Source organism: Gadus chalcogrammus, chromosome 7 (genome assembly GCF_026213295.1).
Source record: "Gadus chalcogrammus isolate NIFS_2021 chromosome 7, NIFS_Gcha_1.0, whole genome shotgun sequence".
NCBI lineage: Eukaryota > Metazoa > Chordata > Actinopteri > Gadiformes > Gadidae > Gadus > Gadus chalcogrammus.
Window position 1 is genome coordinate 19,012,308 of NC_079418.1, and position 9,213 is coordinate 19,021,520.

At 46.4% G+C, this 9,213-nt stretch overlaps 1 protein-coding gene across 1 annotated transcript in view; it reads right to left on the bottom strand.

The window, feature by feature from the left end:
- The window catches only part of srrm3 (serine/arginine repetitive matrix 3), a 54,933-nt gene extending 45,737 nt beyond the window's left edge, over nucleotides 1-9,196 (bottom strand). The window contains exon 1 of the mRNA XM_056595657.1: nucleotides 7,864-9,196. The gene's annotated coding sequence lies outside the window, so the exon portion shown is untranslated. The remainder of the gene's footprint in view (nucleotides 1-7,863) is intronic.
- Nucleotides 9,197-9,213: the final 17 nt, after the last annotated feature.

A 9,213-nucleotide genomic window follows, 5' to 3' on the forward strand; every position in this document is an offset into this window, starting at 1 on the left:
TTTATGAAAATGAGAGTCATAGACATAACAGGGTTATTTCCCATACTAATCCTGTGGAATAGACAAAGTATAAAGCCAAATCGCCAAACAAGCTGTGAATAAAGCACCATTATACTTCTCTGCGTGTTAGAGCCGTTTCAAAAACCGAACCCAAGGCTATTCTATTCACTCTAACGCTAAACCTTCAAGACCCTCTCATGCTGTTCTATTATCCTCTCTCACCCCATAGCTCACTCTCTCATGCTAATGTAGCCTATCCTCTATCACCCTACACCTCACTCTCTCACCCTGTTCTAGCCTGTCCTCTCTCGCCCCCACACCTCACTCTCTCACCCTGTTCTAGCCTATCCTCTCTCGCCCCACACCTCACTCTCTCACCCTGTTCTAGCCTGTCCTCTCTCGCCCCACACCTCACTCTCTCACCCTGTTCTAGCCTGTCCTCTCTCGCCCCACACCTCACTCTCTCACCCTGTTCTAGCCTATCCTCTCTCGCCCCACACCTCACTCTCTCACCCTGTTCTAGCCTATCCTCTCTCGACCCACACCTCACTCTCTCACCCTGTTCTAGCCTATCCTCTCTCGCCCCACACCTCACTCTCTCACCCTGTTCTAGCCTGTCCTCTCTCGCCCCACACCTCACTCTCTCACCCTGTTCTAGCCTGTCCTCTCTCGCCCCACACCTCACTCTCTCACCCTGTTCTAGCCTGTCCTCTCTCGCCCCACACCTCACTCTCTCACCCTGTTCTAGCCTATCCTCTCTCGCCCCACACCTCACTCTCTCACCCTGTTCTAGCCTATCCTCTCTCGCCCCACACCTCACTCTCTCACCCTGTTCTAGCCTATCCTCTCTCGCCCCACACCTCACTCTCTCACCCTGCTCTAGCCTATCCTCTCTCGACCCACACCTCACTCTCTCACCCTGTTCTAGCCTGTCCTCTCTCGCCCCACACCTCACTCTCTCACCCTGCTCTAGCCTATCCTCTCTCGACCCACACCTCACTCTCTCACCCTGTTCTAGCCTATCCTCTCTCGACCTAGCCTCACAAATCAGGCCTTAGATCTGTATCCGGGAATTACATGGATTGGATCAGCTTGACCGTGAGATGGCCGACCGTTCATTTCGGTGTTGGCCAGCAGCAAACACAAACTCGGCCAGAACTAGTAAACCTAACTTTTCCCGGTAACGGGGGGGAAACAAGCTCAAACGTCCCGTTCGGACACCGACGTCCTAAGACAAGGTGTCCGTCAACTGTTCGAAGTGAAACCAATGTAGTGTACTGGCCACTACAGCCTACAGCCTCTCTCTCTGTCTCTGGTCCGTCCCTGAAGCTCTGCCGTCGCCCCCCCCCTCTCCCCGCCCCTTAGACTGTGTATCTGCCGCTCTAGTGTGTTGCGTTTAGAGAAAACAAACGTCTTCATTTTAGGGGTTCATTCCCAGGGTTTTAGCACCAGGGGGTAAATGGGGATGAACGTTAGTGAAACATTCAAAACCCTGGGGTGCGGCCTGTTAAAAAGACATTGATAGGGATACTTCCACAACTACACTGTTGCAGTGCAGAGACAGTCGATATTAAGGTATTTTTATGACATAGATTAAGACTTTCACTTCACTATTCAGTGAACACCTATTCAGACATACAGGAGCAAAGCCATATATAGATCGATGGATAATGAGCCCTTGAACATGCATTAATAAGGACTGTTTATAGATAGATAAAGATGGATGTTTGTGTTTGCTCTTGTGTGCGTGTGTGGTGCAATCGTGTGCGTGTGCGCGCGCGTGTGTGCGTGTGTGCGTGTGTGCGTGCGTGCGTGCGTGCGTGCGTGTGTGTGTGTGTGTTAGCTCTCCTGGGTCCACAAGGCAGATGGCTTTTGTATTGAGGGTGTTTAGGGTGCGGCAGCTGTCTCTGCTGCACCCCCTTCCTTCCTCCCCCCCCCACAAACACACTGAAAGGACACAGTGGGATCGCATGACGCAATCGGACACTCCTCCCCTCCATAATTCATTAATGGGGAAGCCACACGCGACCCCATACACAGTCCTCAGTCAACCCCGTGACACAGTCTGTCATCAGCCTCCACCCGGGGCCTCCACTATAGCTATCCTATTCCTCCACCAGGAGCCCCAGGAGCCAGACCGCATCCAGCACTCTCTGGCCCGACTCTGGCCTTAGTCTGGTCTTAGTCTGGTCTTAGTCTGGTCTTAGTCTGGTTTTAGTCTGGTCTTAGTCTGGTCTTCCTCTGGCCTTAGTCTGGTCTTAGTCTGGTCTTAGTCTGGTCTTAGTCTGGTCTTAGTCTGGTCTTAGTCTGGTCTTCCTCTGGCCTTAGTCTGGTCTTAGTCTGGTCTTAGTCTGGTTTTAGTCTGGTCTTAGTCTGGTTTTAGTCTGGTCTTAGTCTGGTTTTAGGCTGGTCTTCCTCTGGTCTTAGTCTGGTCTTAGTCTGGTCTTAGTCTGGTCTTAGTCTAGTCTTAGTCTGGTTTTAGCCTGGTCTTACTCTGGCCTTAGTCTGGTCTTAGTCTGGTCTTAGTCTGGATTTACTCTGGTCTTAGTCTGGTTTTACTCTGGTTTTACTCTGGTCTTACTCCAAGCTCCTGTCATTCTGTCTCACACTATCCTTCCTTGACTTCCCCTGGTCACTGTCATGCTGTCATAACATGAAGCCTATGACCGCGTTCTCAAATCACTAAAAATAAATAGAATAAAAATATTAGCAATAAAATATGCACAGATTATGATAAAAAAAAAAAACATCAAACATTTTCACATTTTCACATTTTCTCTCTCTCTCTCTCTCTCTCTCTCTCTCTCTCTCTCTCTCTCTCTCTCTCTCTCTCTCTCTCTCTCTCTCTCTCTCTCTCTCTCTCTCTCTCTCTCTCTCTCTCTCTCTCTCTCTCTCTCTCTCTCTCTCTCTCTCTCTCTCTCTCTCTCTCTCTCTCTCTCTCTCTCTCTCTCTCTCTCTCTCTCTACTCCCCCACTTCTTAACTATAGGGGCGGGGGAAGGACTTCAAAGCAGCTCAGAAGTTGGAGGAGAACAGAAAGGGGGGGTGGGGGGGGTCCTGAGGGAACGCGGGTGCACTACTCACACACACTTCACACACTCACACACTCACAGCCCAAAGATAGCTGAGGAGCGTGCAAACAGAGGTCTTTGTGCACAGAGGCTGGGTGGCAGCTTCAAACAGACCAGGAAACAAGCTGCCCTCATGCCTACACTGACTGCAATAATGCATATTAAATATGCTTCTTTTATCATATTGGACAAGCCAAAACACACACACAAACACATACAAACACACACACACACACACACACACAGCATTCATATTAACATACCCACACCGTATATATGCAGCATAAATATTAACAACCACACACAGCAGCCAAGTATTTAATAAATAATGTCAGACTTAACAACGACCATTTGAAGAGGACAAAGCTTGGTTGAAGATCCATCTCCGAGTACTCTGTTAAAAAAACAACCTTCGTGGTCTTTCATCCAAATTAGTTTTTTCCCCCATTACTTATTCTTCTTCTTTACGTTATTTCTCAGCGGTCTCTTTGATCAAAAGATGAAGCAGATTCCTCCCGACCTCATCAGGTCACTGGAAACACTTCCTTTTTTTTTTTCACCGAGCAAAACCGCAAACCCAGAGACACCAATCTAATTCCACTCTGAAATAACACCGGACAATAACCAGGTCAACTGCATCAGGCGCGGAAAAACGAAGAGGAGAATTGGAAGTAATTGCCATTTGCTGGTGGGAGGAAGGAGACGGAGGGATAGTTTTCGTGGACGATATCATTGTGAGGAAGAGCACCAGCAGTCAGGCCAGTGTTGCCCATGGCTGTACTAGGTTCCCTGAAAAGATAATGGCTCTCACGCCAACACACAAAAAACCCTCACACCGCACTGACTTTACATACACCCACATCTTCCCTGGACTCCCTCTCTCTCTCCTGTTCCGATGCAAGGATGTGAGGGAGAGAAAACCGGGCCAAAACGCTATGGAAGATAGCAAACAAACAAGCCTAAAGGTGCATGCATTCGGAGGATGTGTGCAGCGCTAGGTTGTGCGCTGGGGACTTGAGCGCAGCAAGTATGTTAGACACACATAAAATCAGCTGCAGCCCAAAGATATTCTGCCTTATCGGACTGTGTGGCAAATCGATTGGTAGGTAACGTCATGCGCTGCCATGTCAAAGTTGAACTATTCTTCCATGTAAGCGAGGCGTCTCTGCCCCTCCCTCCCCTGAATGCTTGCTGCGGTTCTTTCTCCATAGAAAAACAAAAGTGGATCGTGCACGAGTACCAAGTGAACGCGCCTTAAATGACAAAAACAAAACGAGTCTGTTTGTCCGTGTGCTCGAAGGAAAGTGATAAAAAATGGATGTGATTAAACAAGGGAGGAGTGGCCAGCCATTTTGTAATCCTGAGCACCTCAATAGATCCGTCATAGGAAGCAAAGAATACAGCAAGAGATTGATGAATCTTGATACAATAGTCCTACAGGGCCGGCTAGGACACGATAACAACAGTACGGCTCACCGTGGCTCCATCTGGCCTCCTTTAAACACCTGAGCTACAGCTTTTGTTTCGCTGTAAGCCGTCTCTCTTTATCTGCCTCTCGTATTGTCTGGTCTTGGGCTGCCTATCCCGGACTTCACCTACATGGCACTCAGAGGTCTAAGTCAGAAGCCAGAGGGAAAAAGTATTAAATGCACTATGACTCTGGGCATGATTCATACGCATCCCCCCCCTACATCTCGAGTCAGTGCTCCGGCGCCTCTTCCTCGACAGTTTCAACGACTTTTAGGGAACATGACATACCAAATCACACTTTCCAAGCACCCTGCGTCGGCGAAGCAAGCGCAAGTGCAAGATAGACATTAATCTCCTCTTGGCCTGCGTCACCCGTCATCATCATAAGGATGATAACGATTACATGATTAATCTCAGGGCCAGAGCTGTTGCGGCGCGGCTCCGATTAGGAAAAACAGTTGCATTCTGCCGCAGATGCAAACAAGCGATTCCAAGGTGATGCTGACAGTTCACGTCCCCGGAGACTCCGCTCGGCGCACGCATAGACGCCTCGCCTACGCGAGGGAAAACACATGCTGTCGAACCGAGGAAACAACTCTGATATCTGAGCTTTGGTTGCATCCTGCTCTCTCTGCACACCAACGCCAATCTCCACACTGGACGACGCCTGACTAGACAAGATAAGGTGAGATGTATTTTGGTCATCCCTGTCAGGAAATGTGGAGCAGCGGCAGCAGGGGACCCATTTAAAAAGAAATAAAACTAAAAATATGCAAAAAGCAATTAAATCAAGCCATGAAGTACGACCTGCAAGTTCTTTACAATCCTACCTCCACCCATGCATCGTTTTTGTATTGAACTGCTCATCCCTGGGTAGTTACAGGTGGAGATGTTCCTCTCTACCAGAAAATGGGGCTATTATACTGCTGAATGCGAACAAACATCTGTCGATGCACCCCCAACCCCTAGGGGCACTTTAGATCCCAGGGTAATTAAGATATTCTCATTAGCATAGCACACCTGTCTTTGGAAGGTGTAAGGAAACTTTACTACCTCCCTTGGACAGAATAGCTAGCTGTAGGTCATTGAGTCAACAATTAACTATTAAAGTTAATATTTCTAAAAAACACCATGGTTAAATTACAACATATTTTCTGAAAGACAAAATATGAATGTTTTGTCTTTCAACTGACTAGAGATTTCCAGCAATATTCTTCCCTTGTCCCCAAAAAGGTAGCCTGCACTGACTTCCATTTTTAGCTGAAATTGATACCAAAATGTGAAATCCCCATGGTTTCTAAACTAGGAGCAGTGACAGACAACCCCTATTAAATAAAACAGTGAAATGAATTATCATCCAGGACAGAGCCACACACACCTTCACCTGCTTTAGGTCCAACGCTACAATTTAGCTTTTCAGCGGCGCAAATGAATGTGGTACCAAATATTCAAAACCATTCTCCCTGCCACTCAAGAGTTTACTTGGAATTGGCTTTGTGCAATTACTTTAGACCAATGAAACACCCCCTGCTCTGCCAGCCAGCTCCTGCCGGTTTTCTTCCTATTATATTAATTACTTCATAGCAAAGCTCTCCCGCCCGATACTGAGAGACAGGCTTCAGCCTTATAAAATGTACTTAAACCATCCCTCCCTCTATGAATCCTCCCTCCCACGCCACCCTCACCAATCCACATTGACATACAACCAACCCCCCGCCACATCTCTCCCCCACTCCGGCCCCCCACACACACACACACACACACACACACACACACACACACACACACACACACACACACACACACACACACACACACACACACACACACACACACGCACCATCCTCCCCCCGTCATCTCTAGGCACCAGAACCCCCCCCGAGCTGAGCCTTTCAGGAGGGGCTTCCAGGGAGGAAGTAGGACAGTGGGAGGAGCAGAGCCGCTGGGCCAAGGGTGGAGGACTGATGGGTGGATGCTGGCTGATGTGGCAGGGGAGGGGACATAGATTGGAAGGGCATTGAGCTTGTTTGGAAGGTGGTGGTGGTGGTGGAGGTGGTGGTGGGTCGTGGTGGTGGAGGTGGTGGTGGTAGTGGTGGAGGTGGGGTTTAGGACAGTGTTATGATATCGTATCAAGGAGCCATAAGAGGCAAACAAAAGACATTTGGACGATGAAGAGAGATAAGCAACTTGAGGGCATGAGAGTTGGAGCGAGATTCAGGGAAAAGCAAAGCCGTAGGATAAACATGATCGGTGATGGCACGTCATTTTCAACTCCAGCAAAAGCCTTTTCCCACAAATTAGGACATTTGGTCAGATCATATTTAGCTGGGCACATATATCCCAGGGTGCATGCTGGGCTATTTTCAAGGGGACAACAAGCTGAATAGTCTATTATTTTTGTAAAGCTATTGTATCATAGAAGCTGTATTTGGATCGACACTGCTCATTATTACAGGGATGTATGTAGGAAAAACAACAATGATCATTCACATCAAACATGAGTAGTAATAGTAACATGTTTTTTCAACAACCTTTTACCAACGCTGCAAGAAAAACAGATGGCTGATAAACCATAGTTCTCAGTTGTATTCAACAATACAAATATACCCAAAGCCTTTACACTGAAGAAATTGCAAGTGGGAAATGATATTGATATTCATGAAGATTTTCTATTTAGATTTGGTTATGACCTTGCTTACAGATTGCAATTTCACAATAATGCAATGTGTGTGTGTGTGTGTGTGTGTGTGTGTGTGTGTGTGTGTGTGTGTGTGTGTGTGTGTGTGTGTGTGTGTGTGTGTGTGTGTGTGTGTGTGTGTGTGTGTGTGTGTGTGCGTGTGTGCGTGCGTGCGTACGCGTGCGTACGCGTGTGTTCGTGTGTGCGTGTGTTGATACTGTGGGCCACGGTGGGAAGCGTAAATATCAAGTTCAAAAGAGCGCAGGCACGACGAAAGAGTAGCTGGTAACAGTAGACCACAACATGATATATACACTGACAAACCACGGACATCTGCAGGGTGAGATAGGGCTTAACCCAAACAAACGCTTTGTACGGTCTGTTTGCTACAGTTACGCGTAGTATATCGAGTCAACGAACCTCGAAACATACGCAATTGCCTCTGCGAACCTCGAAACATACGCAATTGCCTCTGGGATAGACTATGCCACAGCATAGTCTAACGTCAGCATCAGCGTTTTGTTTTTGTTAAAGCAGCACATACCAGGAAGGTAGCGAACAGCGAGATTATCTCTGCCTCTCCATCATACGCGTGCCAACTTGATTCTTATCCCGCAACGAGCAAGGGCGAAACTGAAATCGCTCACCTTTCTGGGCTCTCTTTGGTTGTGTGGACGTTTCTAGCGTTGTGCGTGGCGATGTTCAGCTTCGAGCGATGGGGATGTTGTGTGGTGCCTTCTATCTCTTTCTCCTCGGTGTTAGCTGGGTCGCTTCTGTTCTGCTTGTGGTGCTGAAGTGGACAGCGCACTAAGCAGCTTTATAAACGGAGCGCTGCGCGTGCTATTCGCAGTGGAGTTCCCTCTGTCGGATGGGAGTGGCTTACGCAGCTTCAAACAATAGTCTTTGGAGTGGTCATTTCTTCAAGTCAAGTGCTTTCAAACAGCGTCATCCAGTGGCATCTTGTCAAAATTGAGTTTGAACAATCACTATGCTAACATAATTTAACAGTAAATCTAATTAATCTCTCTTTATGTTTGTATGCATGTATGTATCCATGTATATATGAATGGATGCATGGATGTATGCATGTATGAATGGATGAATGTTTGCAAGTGAAGTACGTATGTATGAATGTATGTATTTATGTATGTTTGCATATAAATAACGGAATTGTGTTCACGTAAGAGTTTAGTATAATACCATCAGACAGTGTGTTGAGTCGGCTTACTGTCAACAAATTATCCAATTTTGTACAGCTAATTATTTCTTTGAGAGGCCAATGTTATCTGGTATGAAATGCTTTATGAAATAGCATCATCTAAATTGTACAAAAATGGATGGAGTCTCTGTATGAATATATGTATGTATATAATATGTATGTATCTAGTATGTGTGTGTATATATGTATGTTTGTCTATATGCATGTATATATGTTGATCTGTTTGTTTGTATGCATGTATGTTCGTCTGTATGTATGTATGTATGTCTGTATGTATGTAGGTATGTATGTTATTCGCCTGTATGGTTCTAACTTCTATGTATGTCTGTCGCCTGACTTCACACTGGTTGGATGTTTTGGCCAGGATCTAAGGAGGTAAAGTGTCTAGTGCGAAGTTGTTTGGATAAACAGTTTTCAGGAAGCAATTCCGGAGACCAAGCAATCAGCCCGTTCCAGACAGCTGCGTTTTGAGTGGGCACTGCACTGGTACTCACAAATGACCAGAGGGTTTGTTCCATTTATCTATAATATAAAAAAAAACTAATTTAACAGTCATTTTCATTTCCAAACAAGATTTCACAAGATTTGGGCCATTAAAAATAAATTGTACAAATTACAATTATACATCAAAAGGCATTAAATCCAACAAAGATAACAGCATACAGTCCAGATATAAACATAATCGGTCAAAAGTATTTTTATGAAAACACAGTTGTAGCTGCAATTGGTGATGGAAACAAGCCTCTCTCCCTCCCTCTCTCTCTCCCCCTCTCTCTCT